Genomic DNA, 21,464 nt, shown 5'->3' on the forward strand with positions numbered 1-21,464 from the left:
TAAGTTGCGCACAAGGTCAGATGATTACTCAGAACTTCCTGGAAAGCCTCTTGTTTGTTTTAGACAAAAGTACTCAGGAAGTTCCTCAGCTCTTCCAACAGAGCTGTACTGGCAGAGGTTGCCAATCCTCCAACTGCCCTTACTGCATTCTTTGGAAGATGTGCTAAAATAAATTTTAGTAGAGTACTAAACTCAGCCTATGTCAGCATTGTCCCATATATTTCAAATGCTGAGACTATTTTCAAGATCTCCGGCACCTCAGTTAATAGAAAAATGTCTCCTCACTCACTATGATGGCAGTGTGACAGTCAGGCTTTTCAGTGGTCCCCACCAAGCCCGCCATCTTCTGATTAAAATGTTCCAATCTAGGCACAAATTTGATGCCTTTACAGCTCATCTTCCCTTTCTACACAGAGGCTTTCAGTCTTACTCAGCTGGTGAGGTCTCACCCTGCTTCAGACACTTCCTGCACCACACAGACTCAAGGAGCTAAAGGTAAGTATATTAAAGGTAAAAGGATGGAAAAATCAAACAAAACACAAACTCAAATGGCTTGGCACACAGATTCTCCTTAGGCTCACAGCCCCTGGTGGCTCATCTCAAAGCACTTTAATCTATACAATTAGATAGACTATTTCCTGTGATGTTGGGTTATGGAGCAATCATTTTAATGTATTTATATCTTGATACAATATATGCTCCTCTTACAGCCCTCTCTGAGCAGAGACATAGCAATATGAGTAAGGTAGCACCAAGGGGTTGTTCTCTGTATTCGTGTGTAAAGATTTAATTCTCCAAAGAGCGACCACACTGGGAGGATTAAAGACAGATGGAAGCTTCTTCCTAATTCTAACCTCTGAGTCCTGCACACTTATGCCATGAAAAGTTTTTAGGAAGGCTTAATAGCTGTTGAATTCAGCTGTTACCTTGGAAATAAGTCTGCAAATATCACCAGCCACTTCCAATATGAAAATGCTACTGATGTGGCTAAATTAGAATTAGTTTAGAGACTACTGGTGCATGAGAGTACTTGCAATACTACTTTTAATCACAAAGATGCTGGCGTCTCAGCTTCAGCTATCATCAACTGTGCAACACTTTAAATTGATTCTGAGAGCTCCACAGAAGGGGCCTGTACTGACTTGGTCTCCATGAGCTGGTCAAATATTGCTGTTGTAGACAAAATCATTTTGCAATCAACTCTTTAGTTTGCAGCATGTGTCTGCATTCCCTCTCCAGGAAAAAAAGGTGGGAGGACAGGAAGCTGTTGGTGCTGCCACCTGTGCTTAGCAGCAGCAGGATTTGGAGGTCAGAATGACTTTGATCTTTCTGGCAGCCCTAAACCTCACTGGGGCTCAGGCATCTGAAGCAGAGTGAATCTCAAAATAGACTAACAATTTCCATGAAAAAACTCAAAATCACAAAACTCAAGACCACCATGGAATAACTGTGCCTCTGCTACATGAACCACTGCTCTTCAGCCAGGTGAGTCTTGCTACCAAGTAATATTTTGTGGAACTTAATCCAAATGCTTTGGGGCTGAATTGCTTTCCCAATTATCAAGACTTTGTATTTCAGCTTTTTGGCAAGTCTACAAGCCTATAGTCTGTAGATACGCCACTGATTTGTTTGGGTCTTTTCCTTCACAGAAAGGAGGACGCTGCCAGCAGACAGAGCAAGGAAAAATAACTTTGTGTTGAGCTCAATGAATTCAATTCAGCTGGTGTTGGAAGAGTGAGGTTTTTCTGTTTTTCCTCTCAACATGCCAAGAAGGCTTTTGCAGTAAGGACTAGCTAAAATGTAAGTGCAATTTATCGTTCCTGTTCTTTTATTGTATCAGGAAGCTGGGAAACTTGGTTTTGTAAGTGGCTGTTGCTAATTCTAGATCCCCATCTTTTCTCATTGAAAGCAGGTCTTGGAAATTTGTTCCAAAGTGTCATGAAATACTGAGTTATAGTGAAGCTGTGGTTTACTTCCTCTGAGAAATTATTAGTCAAGGCTGAATGATGAGAACTGGTAGCATTTAGTGTAATCTGCTCTTTAGTGGTCGAAGGACATCAAAACTGGGCCATAACTCGAGCTCACATAGAGCTTCCCTGACTCACTGCACACAAAGTCAAACTCAGACCCAGCTTGGAAAGCGTCTTTAACATTGAAACTGCAACCTTCGGATTGTGGTTGCTTTTTAAATAAAATATTTTTTTTATGATTATTGCAGAAAAAAAATTTGTACATATCATCTGTCTTTATGAAAGATTGGTGCCAAGTTATAGTAATTTATAGCTATTTCGAAACTGGATCCAAGCCCCTCAAATATGTTCACAAAGTTTATGAAGAATGTATCCAGTTAACACTTTACTTGCATGAGAGTAAAAATTCAATATTTTAGTGCAAAATTTAAACATTCTTTTTGTTGGAAAAGTTGTAAGAATTTCTGAAGTTAGACATTATAACATTTTTTCATTCCGACATGTGGAAGAGGATAACATCTTTTTCTAGTTCAGGATTTTAGCCTTAATGTTTCTGAAACAGAGAGATTAATATTATTTTGGATCCCTAATAAGAAAGTGGCTAGACATTAACATTGAAAATATGACAGCAATTCTGTAATAACAAGAAAATTATGGTTAGACCAGACAAGTAAACTCTGCAGAAAGGAGCTCATTACATCCTTGAGTAAAATAGACAATAGTTGTGGATGCTCATATTTTGCTGTGCTGATTCTAATTATTGCATCCATGGTTTCTAGGAGCTCAGGAGTCAGTTCTGTGCAGGCATTCACAGGCCTTGGCATTTATTAGGACAGGAAGAAGTCACCAGCTGATTTCCTATGGACCAGTTCACAGTCAGATGCTGGAAGTTTACAACTTCATGCCTGCTAATACAGATTGGTTTCAAACCAGCAGACCAGAGAAAAAAGTGATTTGCTTTCCTTTACTAGTTCCCTTAATCCTTTCAACTCTTGCATTCTCTCTTTCCTAGACTTGATTATATTTGTCATGCAACACATTGGTGGCTGCGTGAATATGCATGAAGTATGTGCCACTTGTTTAGCAACTGAGAATTGGTTATGAAAATTGCCTGCTGGAAACATTTTCTACCTAGGTGGCTCTGCTTATGCTGTGTTTTGTTGTTTTTAACTTGCATTCCCTCCCCAGTTTAATTCTGAGTAAGTGATCCTACTAATAGGTGTGCACTCAATTTGTAAAAGTAATTTGTTTATTGTACCTGAAAATCAAAAAGGATGGATTGTTTGTTCAATAAATCTCGTAGTCATCCACTCTGTAGTTTAACCTAACAAATGCTACTAGTAGTTTGCCTAACATTAGGCTGAGCCTCTTCCTTACCTGGATGTATGTTTTTTGAGATTTTTAGCATATTGCCTTCCTTGAAGGGGCATAACTTCTTTCTGCACACAGTCTGTGAGCATTCCTGCAAATAACAGAAGCTCAGTGTTTCCATGCATAGTAAACACTCATCTTCAAGTTCCTGGAAAAATAGCAAGAGGGGAATGAAGGAGGCCAGAACAAATTACAACTGGGAATGCATGACTATATCTGTGGATATTATTTTCCTGCTATTCTGCCATTCCTTTTATTTCACACCGTCTTACACTTTTTAAGACAGGGAAAAACTCAATGAGACAGAAGGATAATGGCAAATGTCTAACAGCTTTGGTGATAGAAGTATGATATTCTTTAATTCAGATTTCAAGTGATTTGTTTGGCTTATATTTGAACTATAACTTAATTTGTTTCCTTAGAAGACTAAGGTTATGAAAGAGGTATTGCTGAATGGGTTGGTTTTTTTCATAATGGGTAGTCTAAAGCTTCCCATAAAGACTTGGAAGCACAGGAGTTCAGTACTAATAGCGACAACCATGTGTTTTATAACCTTTCCTTGGCAGTACATCAATCCAGGGTGAAAGGAATTCATTACAAGTATCTCAAGGAATGGTCATCCAAGTCTCACTTTTCCAGCAGAGGCTTGGCAGTATTTACTTAACAGCAATTCACCTCAGGAGACTCCGTCTTGTAGATTTGAAGTTAGGGCTTTCTATATCAATAACCTTCAAGGTAAGCACAGAATAACATTTCTCTTAATGCTCTTTTCTACTTGTGGTGGGGAAGCTCTGCCAGTAATGCAGGAGGGTAGTGAGGACCCCATGGCTCAGATGGCTCAGCCAGCGAGAACCATTTGTGATGTCCATGTCAGGTCTCTGAGCACTAGACCAAGTTATTTTACACTCTCTGTGAAACCCTCTGTCAGAAAAGAAAATTTTGAATCACCACCAATCAGGTCTGAACTATTGGTTTAAAAGGGTAAAGTTTCATATGCCATAACCTTGTATTAAAAGGAGGAATGTGTCACTTCAAAGCCGGAGGAGTGCTAGCCTTGCTTCTGAAAATGTATGCAAAGTTGCAAAAAACCTCAATACTGAACTTTATTTGGAGAGGCAGGCAAGCAGAGATATGTGCCTAATTCTAACACTTAAGCTCACTTTGCTTCCAGATTTGTAGTCTTTGTACTTCACTCTGTCAAGTAACATGCAAGGACTAGATTTTTCAAAACCATAGATGAGCTACAAGGGATGGACTCTGCAGTCTTTTTCTGTTTGATGCACAATTTTGGAAGTCTAGCAGTTGCTTAATACTTCTCAAAATAATGATTTATATAATAATGATTTTTACCTTCCTGTAGTCATTCATCTTTGTCTTCATTTTTGTACTGTGTATCTTCGGATCGGGAGGAGATCTATCTGAGGGCAGTTCTTCATTCTTGGATTATTCTGGCAGAGATACCATGTTGTCAAACAGATGATTTCATTGGTAGAAGGAAAGAGAAGCTCTAAATTTACTGTGTGGGCTTTTTAACAGAGACTTGCCAGCCTAATCTTGTGAAACTAAGACATTTGATTAATTCTGCCACTCAGTGGAACTGCCTTATCTTTACTGTGTTTGACATTTAAGAGAATTTGCCCAAAACGATGGGGAAGGGGGGGAGATGAAGGTGGATGGGGGAGGGGCGCAACTGAAATCTACTTTCCTGCTAAATGCAAATAAAATTTAGCAGAAACAAGTCATTGTCAAGATGCAGGAGCCACTATTGCTTGCACTGGTAAGAAGAGCGAGCAGCCACTATCATTCAGGTAAAGGAAGAGTGGTCTGCAGCACTTGAGGGGCTCACTGAAGATAGACAAATCCTGAGCAGGCCTGAAGTGGCATTTGTTTTAGTGCTGCTGCCCTGGAGAGTAAGTGGGCATGACAAGAGCAGGAGAGGGACCTGAGCTGAGCTGAAATCCTCGCAGCAAAGCCGCCTGTCAGCCGAGGTGCTGATGCACAGTCTGCTGGACTGCTGCCTGCCAAGCACTTCCTCAGCCACGGTTTCGTTTGTTCACATGTGTCTCTGTGTCTCTGACCAACCCTGTCAAAGTTTCAAGAGGGCTTTTTGAGGTTGGTTTATTACCAGAGATGGTTTCTTGTTAGCCCTCTCTTGGTAAGTGGATAAGGAATTTTAAAGCCCTTTTCCATCTGGAGGGCAGTTGTTTGAACCACCAGTTGTTACCTACCCTCTGGAAGAACTTCTTTTATTGTTTCCATGACCCAGACTGGAAGCTTATTTGTATTTGACATATGTACAATTATTACCAAGGAGTTTTATGGCAGAATAAAAAATAGAAACTTTGCATTTCTACAGGAAGGCTTTGTCTGTGTGTTTGATTCAACATCTAGTATCTGGAGTTGTATGAGCAAAGAACAAAACTATCAATTTGTAAATTATCTTTTCCATCAAGATGCATTGTATCTGCTTTTGAGTAAAGCCCCAACTTTTGTTTTTCTGTGCTTCAAAAAAAATTTTTGTAAGTTAAAGTTTTGGGATTTTTTAAAATTTATATCAAAAAACTGTGGCAAATCTAGGTGAAACTGCCTCTTGTGGGGTTTTGCTTGTTCAGCCAAAGGTAGAGGATTGGGGTAGAAAAAGAAGCAACATTATTTTTTCATTATTTTAAGAAATGTAAGCTAAACTTCAAGAAAAACAGTTTAGTGGGGACTCTCCTAGTTTTAGAGTCTGTATTCTCCTCTGTACCCAATCTGACATTACAGGTGTCACTGTATGTCACTTTAATATCCACAAAATATGGATTTTAAACTAATTTAATTATTTGTTTATATATCTTAAGAATAAGGAGTACGATCCTTAGAGGAAGTATAACCTGGCACTAAGCCAGCATAGCTTGGAATGAAGTCTTCTGGAGGGTTGGGCAGTGTCCCAAGAGGCCTCAATAATTTTTCATAAGGTATTATACCAACACTACCACCTACAGGAGTTCAGCAAAAGGGATACAGCATTTTACAAAAATTCAAAATAGAATGGAAATCAAGGTTCTTTGAGTATGGTCTGATCTTCCTCAATATCCAGCATTTTGGGGAAAACCCTCAGCTCTGTCTGGAACTATTAAGACACAAGCCTTGCCTCATGAATCCAAACATTTCTATGGAGAGCCATACTTTGTGAAAGGCAGCTCTTGTTGCACTGTAACCCACTCTGCTAGAAATTTAAAATCTCTTGTTCTTCAGATCTTAAGTGTGAGCATGTATCATTAAAATTTAAACCTCACAAACCTCCATAGATCAGAGGCCAATCTGCACAAAAATTTGGCTTGGTTTAATGTGTAGGTATACAGCAGTACCAGTATTTTAGCCTGTGTGGAAGCTGTATTTCTTGCACAAATGTTGTATATACCTCATTGCTTTTTAGTAAGCTGCCATTAGGCCAGCATGAACAGAACCAGCATGAAAATAGATGGAGGCAATTGAAAAGAAAATTCGTCATTACTTGTGGTATCTTTCAGTCTACTGGACTTTGAGGGATTCTGTCTCCAGTCATCCACTATCATTGCTTACAGTAGTTCAAATTATTTACACAAAGAAAGAAAACAGTGAGACTGTAGCTTTGAAAAGTATTTACACTGAATAAATGTCAAGTTACATTTCCTCATTTTATCACTTTCTTGTCAGTCATTGTCAAGCTGAGAGAGATGATCCATAAATAGCAGACAAGTTTAAATGTGCATCTATAAAAGAAAGGAGTGCTAAACATTCTTGTTCTGGGTAGTAAGGCACTTAAAATTGTGCTCAAGCTCAGTGGGTTTCAGAGAAGCTCAGGTACATAAAAGCAATAGGCATAGTTCCTTAGCACTCTGTGGAACCCACTTTTCAATAAAATGCACCAAAATTACAATTACATGAAGACTATCCAATTTATCAGTGAGAAATAAATGTATTGAGAGTTGCTCTATTCCATGTTGTCTCATATCCTTATTGGCATTTTAATTTCCTCTTTCAGGTAGAAAAAGCTAAAGTTTCTGAGTTGATACCTATGAGATTTGCTCCCAATGGCCTGTGTTTGTGTATTTATATCCCCCAAACTTGCTAGGAGCTTCATTCTTGCCTTGACAAGCATATTTCAAGATTAGTCCATTAGGGGTGTCATCTCTGGAAGCAGCCAGAGCGTTTGTGCAACCCTGACTTTCAAGTGTTTGGCCTGAGTAAGAGGAGATGTGTGACAAGGTTCCTTGTTGGCATTTTGTCTGTGGAGTGCAGAGGCCAGCCTCAGGAGCTTTACCTGCAGCTGTTGTAGTGGCTGGCTGCACTTCCCAGGTGGCTGAGGGGTTTTCAGTGCAGGCACTGCTCAGAAAGAACATCCTGTTAATTAAAAGGAGGTTGGAGGCACCTGGGAAAACAGGTCAAGAAACCAATTGATTTCAATAGTTAATCCATAACTTCACTGCTCTCTTTTCTTTAGCTTTTCTGGGTTAACTATGATGTTTTCAGATGTGTTTTCTAATTAAGGAGATAAAATAAGAAGTTCTTAAAAACATGTGAACTGTGGAAGGAGGCAATAAAAATCTGTGGGGGTGTCAGGCAGCTAGACTTGGGCCAGAGCTTAGATGCATCGGCAAAAAGCATAATAAAACATTAAAATAGAGAAGCAAAACTGACTTGCCCAGAACTGCTGAACAATACTTCCTGTCAGGTCTGAGAAAAGCACTGACACCAAGCAGTAGAATATAAGGTTACTGATGGTCATCATGTCTATGAAGGAGTCTTAAATAGCTGCAGTTGACAAGTTTTCAAACTAAACGTGAAACTATTGCTGAGATATCAGAGGAGTTCTTGGGAGTGTCTGCCACAAACTCCAAGCAGTAGTGTTTGGGAAGCTTGTCTTAATTCAAATTTGAGATAGAAGCAGACAAAAAAACCCCAAAACCCCAAACACACAAAACCCAAAGGCGTGAAAGAGAAAGAAAACCGCTCAAATAATTGTGTCTGCAAAGTCAGACATCCAAAAGGTCACACAGTTCTTGGTTCTTCCCCGAGGTCCCTTGGGTGTTTAAACCTAGTACTTTCACAATCTTCTCTATATTAAACCTTGTAAACCACTTAAGACACTTAAAATTAGCAGTGCCAGTGTTGCTTTATCTATCCTTGGTGTTAGATATTCAGGTTGACACATATTACTTCACATTATAACCTGGATTGAAAAGTTCTGATATGGAAAAGATTAAAATTAACAGGTTTACTCAAAATAATTTAAAACGAGCAGTAGAATAGTAATAATTATAACCTCGGAGACTCATAATTAAAGTTTACCATTGTCTCAAAATTCTCTCTTCCTTTAATTTTCCCATGATAGGGAAAGTATGGCTTTTTAGGCAAGGGGATAACTGGCTCATTCTATTGGGCCTATGGCCAAATAATGTGCTGTAAATCTGAAATACCCACATCAGACATCTCACACTACATGATGCTACTGAATTTTTATACCTTTTTCTTGAGAGTAGTTGACTTGAGCAATGCTTTCTATCGGTGTGTTACAGGTTTGCAAAGCACACAAGGACCGTGGCCTTTGTGTCAGTACTTAACAGAAGTGGCATGTTTTGCTTTGGGAAAGCCAGGTGACACATTCTGCATGTGGTCAGATGCTTGCAGGATCAGGGCTGAGTAGGCTTCATTTCTTTTTTCCTTTTTCCTTTTTCCTTTTTCCTTTTTCCTTTTTCCTTTTTCCTTTTTCCTTTTTCCTTTTTCCTTTTTCCTTTTTCCTTTTTCCTTTTTCCTTTTTCCTTTTTCCTTGCCTTGCCTTGCCTTGCCTTGCCTTGCCTTCCCTTCCCTTCCCTTCCCTTGCCCTTGCCCTTGCCCTTGCCTTTTGCCTTTTGCCTTGCCTTTTCTTTTTTTTTTTCTTTTCCTGCATATTACCATAGAGTAGGTGAAAGGATGGAATAGCAGCTCTATGCAGCCTTTCCATAAAAAGAGAAATACAGTTGTCAGTCCTTCTCAATCTACCTCTACCTAAATTCTAAGAACGAGTACAAGGTTTCCTCAAGATGTCTAAAACTGGCTTTAAAACTGAGTATCAAACACCACCCTTCCTAAACACATTGTGTGCTTTTTAGCCAATTTGCAACTCTCAAAACACTATATTTATTTTGCTAACCTCTACACTTGCACTGAACTTCGTAGATGGGGCTTTACAAAGTATGATTTTATTTCCGTGCTGATGGAAAGCTGCTCTGTTGGCCAGCCTTAATGCCTCAGCATGATTTTGCAGCTGAATCTCAGCCACCATCCAGGAACTTCTCAAGAACCAAGAATAGATCTGACAGGCTGTCTGCCTGAGGGATGCCCAGTGCTCCTCTTACACGACCCATTATACTGAAGTGCCCTAAATGTGACACTGTTGTCCTTTCTTGTAGCACTTTGTCTGTGTGCTAAGCAATGCCAGAACCCTGAGCTGGCTTCCTAATGATGGACAAAACCAGCAAGGGAGAGTCTGAGAGGTAGTAATGAATTTTTTGAATGTGTACTAAGGGGATGTTCCTGGTAAAAGAGTGATCACAAAAAAATGCAAACACTTTTGCAGTAACATGAGCTCCAAATTGTTCGTAGGGAGTGAGTCTGGTTCAAGAACTGACTCTAAACTCTGAATTTAGAGAGGAATTTAATTCTCAAGCAGCTTGCAAACCTTCATCTCTAACATCCACTGTTTCTGGGGAAAGTTTCAAAGAACATAGGTGAGCAGCAACATAGCAGCTTTTCCTGTGTTTTCCCAACAAGGACACCCTTCATACCGACAGCTGGCAGTGGCATTAGCTAAGCACTGGGACACACGACTTGGTGGGCACAGGGTAAGACCTTGTCATCTACTCCATGGAAAAAATCTGATTCTCAACAACAAACTGAAAGAAAGCTGGAGCAGTCTGGCCCTACCTGGGCAGAAGCTGGCGTAGACTTGACTTTGCTACAACTAAAAGCTCCATGTGATCAGATGATAACCAGCTGTTGGTGCATGGTACCTCATGCACATGGCAGAAATCAAATGAACCTGTAGCCTGAATTTTGTGTGTCATAATGCAAAAGGCTCAAGTGCCTGATTAAAGAATTAAAAGATGGTTCATGACCACTCTGTTTGATTTATAAAAATTACTGAGTTTTGATAACTTCATTTTTAAATTGTGAGTTCCATTTACTAGTGGTGTGGGTTTGGTGAGCATGTTGTTTTCACCTGCTTTATATCTCTGTGAGGAAAATTACCTGTACATGGCTAGGTTAAATTCCAGTTTACACTGGAGTGAAGTCAGAATCAGGTAGACTCTGTGTTTTAAATAGTGTATGTAGTGAATATTTGCTATTTTTCAGTCATGAAAGTCACATGTATATACTGACTGTGGTGCTGTATGTGGCAATTAGGAAGATCTTTAACTCTGTTTATCTGTTGATGCTAAGAGAATGCAGAAAGAATTAAACGGTAGTTTGAAATGACACTAATTTGCTTGTTCTTCATTATTGCAGCTCATAAAGATGTTGATTTGCATACTGGATATAGTCCTGATTTGTATTTTGAGGTTATTTCATTTCCTGTTATGCTTGCAATGCAAATTACCTTTGTATAGGGAAGAATACTCTGCCCTTTGAAAAAAGGCTAGAAGATATTATTTTGGAAGGGCAGGCTGCAGGTATATTTTTGTTCTGTTCTGTTCTATGTATTTTCTGTTCTCATTTTTTGTCAGTGAAAGCTCTTCTTAAACCCCAATATGTGCAACTCTCTGCTGCACTCACCACAGCAAACTTCCAACAGCAGCTGAATTCTTTTAATTGAGCCTTTCACAAGATCAGAACCAAGCAGACAGCAGGGGAAAAATACATTAAATCAATCTCACAAAAGTGGACTTCACCAGAGGAAAGAGGGTAGGATCAGACTAGGTAGACTTCAGGGTGTTTGGGGAAAAAAAAATAATTCCTCCAAATTGGGAATGAAACTATGCAGGCAATCTTAGTTGTAATTATTACTCTGCTCTTAACGATAATGATGTTGGGATTTATGTAGCACTTTTCATATGTAAATTGCTCATCAGATTGCTAATTGTCTCAACATAGACAGTTCCTTGTCTGAATATGGCTGCAAAAGAGTACAAGGATCTTTCAACAATGTCACATACAGGCAGCTATTACAATTTTCATTTTGTGCTCTAAAGAGGTGATGCTTTTACACCACACACCAAACAACTCTGTGTGCATGCCTCATAATGTCAGAGCACTTTCAGCCAAATATGACAGAGCACTAGAGGTCCAAAACATTCACATTTCCCAAATATTTTAGGGAAATAGAAGAGTAAATTCAGGGAAGAGACTCAATTACTATTTCCACTGAGGGAAAGCCTGCATTGTTTCCTGTTTTCCATGGGATGCCAGAGAGTTTTTCTCTCTGTACATGCTACAGACAGGTAAACTATAGGAAACTCATCAGTCAGTTTTCACCTCCTTACGCATGAGAGAATCCAATCACAGGACAAAGAGTGATAGGAAACCAGATTTCATTGCTTGAGGTATGGATGGTGGAGTGAGAGTTAATTCTGGCTTTTAAAAACTCAGTGATTTTGAAGCAGCTCTCCTCCTGTGAAAAAGCAGAGAGGCAAGGAGACAGAATTCAGCCTCCACTTTTTTAAACTTCCAGTAAATTACTTTCCTTGTCATCCAAAATGTGTTCATGAAAGGAGCTGAGGCTCTGGAAAAATTAGCTGAAAAGACATTTTCCCGTTGGAACATGCTATTTAACTGAAACATGTGCCATTTTCAGTGCAATTGGATGTCAAGAAATTGTAAAGCAAATGTCAGTAAGTCTGTGCCTTTTTTGCTTCCGCATTTTTCTTTTCTTTGCAATCTATTTTGCATTGTATTATACAGTAAGAAAAACATACAGGAAAAACTTCTAAATTTAATCAAAGCAAAACTTTTGGAAAAGCCCAAAGGGGATCAAGTTAGGTTAAATTTAGAAAAAAATGAGGTTTTTCTTTCACATTCAGAAGAAAAATAAAATTCAGAAAGCTCTAATTTCTGCTAGGCTAGAATTTCAGTTTCTAATTCCAACCACCATCAACCATTATGACTCTAAGGAGATTCCTTCCTGAGCACTCTATCAAGAAACATGTCTAATTCTATCTAAATAATTTATATCTTGTATTTAATGAATTTAATGATGGAGTTCTAGCAAACTTTCTAGACTAAAGACTAACATGATTGTTTTTATCTCTATGTTTGTGTGTTTTCTCATGCCACTGAAGGCTGTTTCCATAGCTCAAAAATATATGCTAAGGGGGAAAGAAATGTGCATAAGTGTACATATTGCTAAATGCAGCCATGGACTCAAGTATAGGGTGACTAGTAAATTTTTTAAAATTTCTTTTTTATTCTTATAAATTAAACATTTGCTTTGCTAGTAATATCACTCTTACCAGGATTTTATTTCTCAGTAGAATTCAAAGAATGTTTCTGTACAAATACATCATTGTCTTCCTTTAGATTTTCTTAACAGAGTTGTAACAGTGAGGAATTCTTATGAATAGAGTAAGAGACCAAAAACATTGACACGCATTTTAAAATTATTTTTCTTTCTTTTAGTTGCATTTTGAAAATTTTGATGGCAGAAGCAACAATTCCTAAGTCTGCACTAAAAACTACTTTAAAATTGCAAAATCTTGAACAGGGTGAAGTTTTCTTTCTTTTGAGTTTGTGTATATATCACAAAGTAGTGATGGTGGCACTGCAAGCCTCTGTAATCTCCTAAAAATCAAGCACTTTCAAATAAAGGGATTACTCTGTCTTGAAACTTTAGAAGCCAGGTGCAATGATACCAACTTGCTCAGCTTTTGTAGGGTCATGTGAAAACTGAAATAATCAAGATGTGCTGCACTTCTCTCCTAGGAAAGGATACTTTTCCACAGAAAATGGTTAAGCTCTATTCAATGTATGTAGAACTGAAGGAAGAAAATGTGTGCTGTTACAGGGAAATAATCCTATAATTGCCTAAAGTTTATGTAAGAAAATATGTTAAAACCAAGTGGAAGCTTATTGTTTTGCGACCCTGTGGTTGAGGATTTTCTCCATCTGGAAGAAAGTGTAAGAATAGAACGAGAAAAATAATAACCTGTGGAACTGTAAAGTGTCCTGGGGATTTCGTTCTCCTAGGCATCACATTAGTTCCAGAGGCTCTGATTTTTTTTCCTTTCTGTTTTACTAGGCCATTCCTGTCAGCATCTCTGGGTTACCCAGTTTTGGGGGAGAAATCAAGCTAAAATAAAGCAAGAAGTTGATAAGACTAGGCAGTAATTCCACGCACTTAACTGCAGTCATTTAGAAATTACCAAGTCAGTGGCACAAGTGTAGTCTGGCAAAGTGCAGCAGCAGTCACTGGCAGAGAGAGCCAGTTTGTGCTGTGGGTATGAAGGGAGCTGGTTCACTTTTTCCACCTGTGAGTTGTGGAGGGTTGTGTGGGACACTGCCAGTCTGGTCTGACCTGAGTAAAAATACCTGGAAACTGTGAGATCTGACTTGGTACCAACCCCACACCCGCCTGCGCTGCCACTCCATTACTTCATTAGTCACACAGGGCTGGATTGCTCATGGGGTTCTTGTGCACTGGTAGATTGGAGGTGCTTCATGGTGCACATTGACTTGACCCTGAAAGGAATTGAGTGCTGTGCCCTTAATTTAGCCTAACACATCAGTATGTGTATGAATTTAAAGTTTCAACACTGCTCACTGCTAGAGGGGAAGGTTAAGGACCTTGTACCCTACATAAAACTTCAGTAGACCCATAAATACAGAGGAAAAGTGGAATTCTGCTAGTTAGACATCTGAGCTGGACTTCTACATGTCTTTCTGAACCAGAAACCTAGACTAATAAAATATTTCACACCTGCATATTTACTGCCTTGACCTTCACTGTTACCATCTAGCTTTTTTCACCTCCCCTGCTATTTTTCATCAAAGAAGGAATATTACTAATATGCTGTAGCTTCCTACCCTACCCAGAAGCATGAAGGAAGTGTGAGTTTTACATGTGAAAACACACTGCACTGATGGTAGGACAAGTGTCGCTGGTGGTGTGAGAGGGGTGAGGTGAAGCAGCCATTGCATGGCTGCAGGGGTGGACAGCCTGGGAATTGGTGCTGGAGATTCATCATCTGACTCCCAGCACTGGGCAGCATGCTCTGTGCAAGTTGCTGGTCATAAATAATTATTAATAGTAATCCACTGTGGCTACAGAGTTCAGATGTCAATATTAATGAAGTGAAGCTACCAGCGGCTTTTGCTGTGAATTAAGTGTTGACCATGGCAGTTGATGTAAATCAGTTGTGAACAGCAGTGAGGTCAGATGCATGCAAATGAAAAAGATCTTTCTCAGCTATCGCCTATGGCTTTTTTGCCAGCTATCTCATTTCTTTCCAATGTTTACCTTTTGTCACCATCCAGTTGGTAGGTAGAGTGGTACAGATGGGTCTGAGTAAAAGCTCATGTGCCAAAAATTGCTGCTCCTGCTTGCTTTTGGAAAAGGATCATCAAGAGTATGCTCTGCAGTGAGATGAGAGTGCTGGGTGGCATATTGGTGAGACAGAAATTGCATATAAATTAGTTGAAGTGGGTTATTTTCTGGGAAGTTTGAAAGTGTAAAAATGTAGATCTCTGTGGATATACAGTTCAAGAAGCATAGGGAATTCCTGTAATAAAAAGAGAAATTATCTAACCCGTTTTTACTAGGCAGTTTGTCAAAATCCACAGCAATCTGGGGTAAGATGAAAGATTAATGTTAGAATCAGGCATTTCCTTGCATGTAATCCCACTTACTTACAATGAATATTCATGATGGCCTTGTCCATAATTCAATCTTATTTTCTAGCCAGCCCTTATCAGAGAGCCCTTTGGTTTTTTCTCCCCATAGGATTTCCTTGGGGCCACATTTCCTGAGAGTGTGCTGGCTATCTTCATGGGGACCAGAGAGTCATGGTTTGGATCAGACTGTGCTGCTGCTGCTGTAGAAGTAATGGTGGGGATTGAGAAATGGGTACAGGAGCTGCATCTTTCTTACTCCATCATGTAAATCATGTAATACTCTATGGCTTTCTGCTGCTCAGTTCTCTGCTCCTTTGGTGATTTCCTGTTTTACTTTCTGCCCTCTTTTGTGACTCATGTACGGCTTTGTCTCTGCGGCGGCCCTTATAGATTGTGTGATGGCTCCATGAACACAGTGGGAGCAGCCTTAAATGAGAGGTGAGACTCTTGGGGAGCTTTGTTACAGCCTGTTCTGTGGGATAGCAGGCTCAACAAGGTTTGTTCACCCAGAGAAAGCAGATGCAACAAAAATTAGAAGGGAAAAAATGATATTGAGAAATCTGATAGATCATTAAATCAAATGAGAGGGTGAATTTCCCAGGTTAACTGGGGCTGAGTGTGTGCCTGTATGATTTGAAGAGCTTCTAGGTGTCAGCTAAGGCTTCAGGGATCTGGAAAGCTGTCCTTCAACACATGCTCACCTTTCCAAGGGCACAGTGGGGATATCTGACCTGCTGTTTTGCTGTTTTTGTTTCAAGGACATACATTTCCATCACCAGCTGCTGGTGCTGTCTCAGTTTTCTGACTGCAGGTGTGTTCAACTAATGTAAAATTCATCCCTTCTAGATTTGTCACACTTTGCAACAACTTGATGTTTATATATTGATGTACTGTATTTTGGTGTTTTGATTTTTCCCATGATGAAATTCTAGAAGAAAATGCAGTTGGACAACACCACTACCTACGCAAGTTACTTTGAAATTTGGGGAAAATCCTCATTCTCAGCAATTCTCTCCCCCATAGTCTCCTCTGTTCATCCTCTATGAAGAGCCTGACAAGCTGTAAGAAGACTTTTACCCAACAAGACCACCTCAGTGATTTTTTAAAGCACTGTATTTTGAAGAATCTACCAGAAAAGAAGGAGGAGAAAAACCTGGGGGAGGGCTGCATATTGTTCTTAGAGTAGTTATTTTTGCGGGGTTGAATTCTGTCCTCAGCCATAAGGTACAACTGTCATCTGTGCTTGAGGCATGCTGAAGTCAACTTTGGCAAGATTTCTTTGTTAAATAGTGGCAGAAATGCCCATTCCAGTCTGCAAGATTTCCCTTTCCTCAAAAAAAAAAAAAAAAATCAAACACAGCAGCCATCTCCTTAATCATCTTTGCTATTGATCTTTAGAGGCTTTGAATGCAACCATCAGAGGCATCACAGACAAAAGCATTTTCTCATTTTCTCACAAAGAGATTTTTTTGGCCCTACGATACAAAAAGTTTAAAGTCTAAAAGAAATGTTTAAAGATACTGTCATTTCATTTGAATTGGCTCAGTTATGGCAAAAGGTTCTTCATTTTATGGTATTATAATTTCTATTTTAAGGATCAATTGAGCTTTCGAGACTTTGGCCCTTGAAGAAAGCATCACCACAGGAATCACTGTTCAAGGCTTTGTATCTCACAAAAGCTTTGGGATCCCTATGGCTGCAAATCACCAATCCATCTTAAGAGACACTATCTGTTGAATGGATTATTTGCCAATTTTAGCAGAGTCAGATACCTCAGGACAAACCTGCATGGCAGTCTCAAATGTCCCACACAGACCCCACAGAATCACAGGATCAATTAGGTCAGAAAAGACTTTGGAGATAGTCAAGCCCAACCTATGACCAAACACCACCTCATCAACTAAACCATGACATTGAGTGCCACGTCCAGTCTTAAACATCACCAGGGATGGTGACTCCACCACTCCACCTCCACCCTGGGCAGCTCATTCCAAGGCCCAATCACTGTTTCTGTAAAGAATTTTTTCTAATATCTAGCCTAAACTTCCCCTGGTGCAGCTTAAGACTTGAAGCCAAATCCCTGAGTTTATGAATCACAGTGCAGGAGACAATGTGCTTCAGAGGAGGGATTATCTTTTTGTTCTCCTCTTCCTGGGACAGCATAGAAATTGCATCAGTTCTTGGCATATTTTAGAGCATTCAAGAAGCTCTGTTTATCTCACATCAGATGGAACATCAGCCCTGTACTCTGTTCTCAAATATTCCATATTCAAACTCTTCTCCATCTCCTACCACAGCCACTGCAGCTGTTCTTAGGTAGGAACTTTATTACTTTTATACTGCTTGAGGAGTACTTTTATACTGCTTTTGTGGCAGGAGAACCCTTCCCTTGTGATAGGACACAGCAGTAATACAGAGGAGAAAGAGTGTGGGGTAAGGGTTTGACCCTTAGGGTGTGGTTATAAGCTGTAATAGATGCCTCAACCTTTCAGGGGTGCACAGAAATCAATGATGTATGCAAGTATAGACTTCTGTCCCTCTTCATAAACTTTAGTATGTTCTTCATTTGATTATTGTAACTTTATAGATTTCTTTTTCTCGATTAAAAGAATGATAATCGAAACAGATAATGGCTGTGCCTTAAGGGTTTGCTTGATGGCTGGCATGGTCCTTTGGCTATGCATGAAGTGTCTTTGTCCAAGGTCTTTTTAACTGGGATATTTACTAGTGGCTGCAAAAGCTCAGGATTCAGGCAATTGGTTCCCCATGCCTTAATCTGTTTCTGAATGTTTCAATTAGTGTTTGCCTGAACCATTTTTTCATTGTGAATTGTTTCAGGTAATTCTGCAGAGCCCCACAACCTTGGAAATCACTTTCATATAGAACCACAACTATGTAAGGGCTTGCCTGGAGAGAGCAAGACAAACAAGGTGAGAGACCCTTTCCTTCAGAACTTTCCCAGGTTGAGTTAAGTGTTAGCTGCCAAAGCATGTAATTTTAAGGACCTACAGAAACAATCAAAGACTAGTTTAACTTTACAGTTAGATTCCACCCTTGCAAACAGCAGACTCTGGCCTGAATGCCACATGTTGTTATGCTAAAGAGTTTGCTCAGGAGCTGCATTTCTATGCACTGACCCCTAAAATATTCACTAGAGATCCCATCTGCTTCCTGCTGTGACAATATAACATTGTCCCAGGGAGCAAGAAGATGAGCTTACATTTCCTTGCCAGCACTTGAAAGCTGTCAGAGAAGACATGTGGAGAGATATTTGGGTCACATTTGGTAGTTCCACTCTCTAAAAAAGATCAAGAAAGGTCTTTATGTATGGAGAAAAGTCTGAACCTCCCCCCCACCAATAAATTATTAACTGAGATTTCTCATTGATGGTAACTAAAAGAGTTTGCATGACCTCCATGGATGTGTAATTAAATTATAAATGGTGTGCTCTCCAGTCTTCTTTAAGGACCGTCTTTGGGAACAATGAAGTCTAGTCCAGAATATGTCCAGACTATCCTGCTAAGTTTGGAATCATCACAGACCTACTCACAATAGCTTTCTGTTGCCACACTACTTGTTCAATGCAGTAGCATGGAACACTGCATGGGTTAATTGAACCTGGGTTTTAGACCCTTGGCTCAGTCTGCCACGGCTACTGTGGTAAGATTCTGAGCTAATTACTGTAAAGTCAGCAACACTGTGTTACTGCAGCCACTGAAGTGCAGGCTCGCCCTGAGAAAAGCTTGGCCAGAGGATTTGTAATAAAGAATTTATTAAGCAAGTTTTGTCCATCTGGTTACAAATTCTAATAGCTGTGATGTGGAGAAACAAGGCTCATTGCAAGCTGATTTCATTTAGAATACAAGTAAGTGGGATCTCTAAGGTCTTACAGTTCTAAGACAGCATGTTCTTGTGAAGGCAGAAACATGATCATCTGTTGTGCCCTGTTTTGGTTCTTTTTAAGCTCTCAAACCCATAAAGAAAAGGGACATTTAAAATAATATGAAGCATAATTTATAAGCATTTCAATAAGTTTTATTAATACAAAAGACCTTAAAATATATCTAATTAAAAATATTCCTGTGCATCAGATATTTACTTGTACTAATCTCACCTCCATAACCACATTTTTCCATTACCCTAGCCATGCTGGTAATCCTAGGAACAGGAGTCTTGGTCTGTTGTGAAGTGCTTTGCATGCTGACAGAGTGTTCTAATTGATTGCCAAACTCTAATTTTGTTTCTTTTCATGAAAAAGACAAATTGCAAAAGCAACCCTTTAACAAACAAACCCCTCTTTCTTCTGTAGCCTTCTGTCACAGGAGAAGGCAAGCTTTTTCCCACATGGGCCTCCAGAGAGAGCACAGAGTCAGAGGCTGATTTACCATTGTGAGGGAATAATGACCCCAAAGGGTAAAACGTGGAGCTGTCTCACCAAAATTTGCCAATAGCACTGTGATCCACAAAAGACTTGCCAGGGAGGAAGAGGAGGTGCTAGGAGCATTTCTTTTCCTGTTCCCAGTGGACCTTTAGAAGATGGAATGGTAGGTGTATAAACTGTTTGGTTATGCTGGGTTTTTTCTTCTCATGCAGACACTGTCTACCCCAAATTCCATATGATGGGAAGTAGAAGTGTTTTTACCAGGCTGAAAATCACTTAATTGACCATGAATCTCTTCCACTTCTGGATCTTGCTGACTGTTAAAGAGCCCAGACAGTGCTTTTAAGAGCAAATCCCAACTACAGGACTGACAGCTTTTTCATAATCCAAGCATTTTAATTTCAGTTATTCTTTAAACCACAGGAGCAGATGATTTCATTCAAGACAAACCTTGGAATTTTTCATGGAAGAGAAGAAAAAGAAGAGAAACTCAAGAAAAATATAGTAGAACTGTAATTTCTCTAAACCAGAATATTTTCCAAGAGACATTAGTATCTTTTGAGGCATACTCAGTCTTAGCAGAACACTTTGGAATGTGCTTCATTGTGAGATTGCAGTTTTATTAAGGCTGTTGTCCAAAAATTAACATGAGCCAGAACATATCTTTTATTTATTTTCTTTTAGATTATTTTCTAGTATTCTTCACCCAGATTGCTTCATTGGGCAGGTTATTTTGTCATAAGCACTGGCCTCTGAAGGATTTCAGTAGCAAAGTGGGAGCTTCCTGCAGAAGGAAAGTAAGTGAAATAAATGTTTTTTCTTACTTGCCTGTGTCCTTTTTTCTATAACAAAGAGAGCAATTCAGAAGTATGAGATAGCCCTTAAAAGAGAAACAACCAGAATCTGTCTGCACCTTGTTAAAACCATGCTATTTTGAAACTTCCTAGCTAGACACTCAACTTGTGTGATTTGTGCATCAAAATATTATGGGATGTTAGTTTCCAAAAGGAGAAAGCATACAGCTGTCACCTGATATGGCTCTGCTGGAGACAAGGAGTGAAAAGGTGTTTCTCATGATTGCCATGGGAAGGTGAGGGTGCACGATTATCCCACTACTACTCTAAAATATTGCAATTATAAATGGAGACATCCTGGACCAGAGGAGATCAGAAATGCACTTGCTAGGAGGCTGGTGGAAACACATGCAGAGGAAATTATTCACTCTCAAAGTTGCTGACTGATATAAGCTGGGAAGAGTGGTGGGTTTTTTCTCCTCAGGGTGACTACAGCCTATTGAAGGCACAGTGTACCTGTATGCACAAATACACAATGATGTCCAGTTATCCTTACCTATTGTTCTCCTCCATCTTTCATCTGAAACTGCCAAGGCAGTTGTCAGTGCCACTCCAGGCTGTGAACCACTCTGAAGACAGTGAAGGAAGCTTTGAACCTGGCTTATTTCCCCATGGCAGTGTGTTGAAGTTTTAATGCATTCCTGGTGGCTGCCTTGCTGGAGAGGCCCAGGGGATTCTCCTCGTAGCTGGAGTTTCTCAAGGACTGTGGCTTCATGCCAGGTCACTGTGCTGGAGTTTTGATAAGAAGAGAGAAAGCCAGATCAGCATTTGTCCAGATGGGATTGAGTCTCTTGCCAACTGGAGATCACAGTACATGTTATTCATGGATGCTGCCAAGATCAAACTTACTGTTTTCTGAAGAATCCAGGACTACTTCTAAGCTAGAGATTGATCTGGTATTGCTGTGCTTGTGCTGTAGGGCTCTAAAAACTTGTGGGTTTTTCATACTGTAGAGCTACTGCTATCTGATATGTAATCCAAGTCAAGCAGGAACACAGCTTAGTTACAGACCCTGGGATACAAAGATGCCAAATCTAACAGGCTCAGCAAGTCTAAAAGCTG

The 21,464-nt window shown here is 39.7% G+C and overlaps 1 long non-coding RNA gene across 1 annotated transcript; it reads left to right on the top strand.

The window, feature by feature from the left end:
- The first annotated feature begins 1,594 nt into the window (after nucleotides 1-1,594).
- LOC134415093 (uncharacterized) lies at nucleotides 1,595-19,542 on the top strand. Its single transcript, XR_010026932.1, has 3 exons — nucleotides 1,595-1,800; nucleotides 18,006-18,097; nucleotides 19,477-19,542. It is a non-coding gene; the product is annotated as an uncharacterized LOC134415093 (long non-coding RNA).
- The last annotated feature ends 1,922 nt before the right edge of the window (nucleotides 19,543-21,464 follow it).

Source organism: Melospiza melodia, chromosome 2 (genome assembly GCF_035770615.1).
Source record: "Melospiza melodia melodia isolate bMelMel2 chromosome 2, bMelMel2.pri, whole genome shotgun sequence".
Taxonomy (NCBI): domain Eukaryota; kingdom Metazoa; phylum Chordata; class Aves; order Passeriformes; family Passerellidae; genus Melospiza; species Melospiza melodia.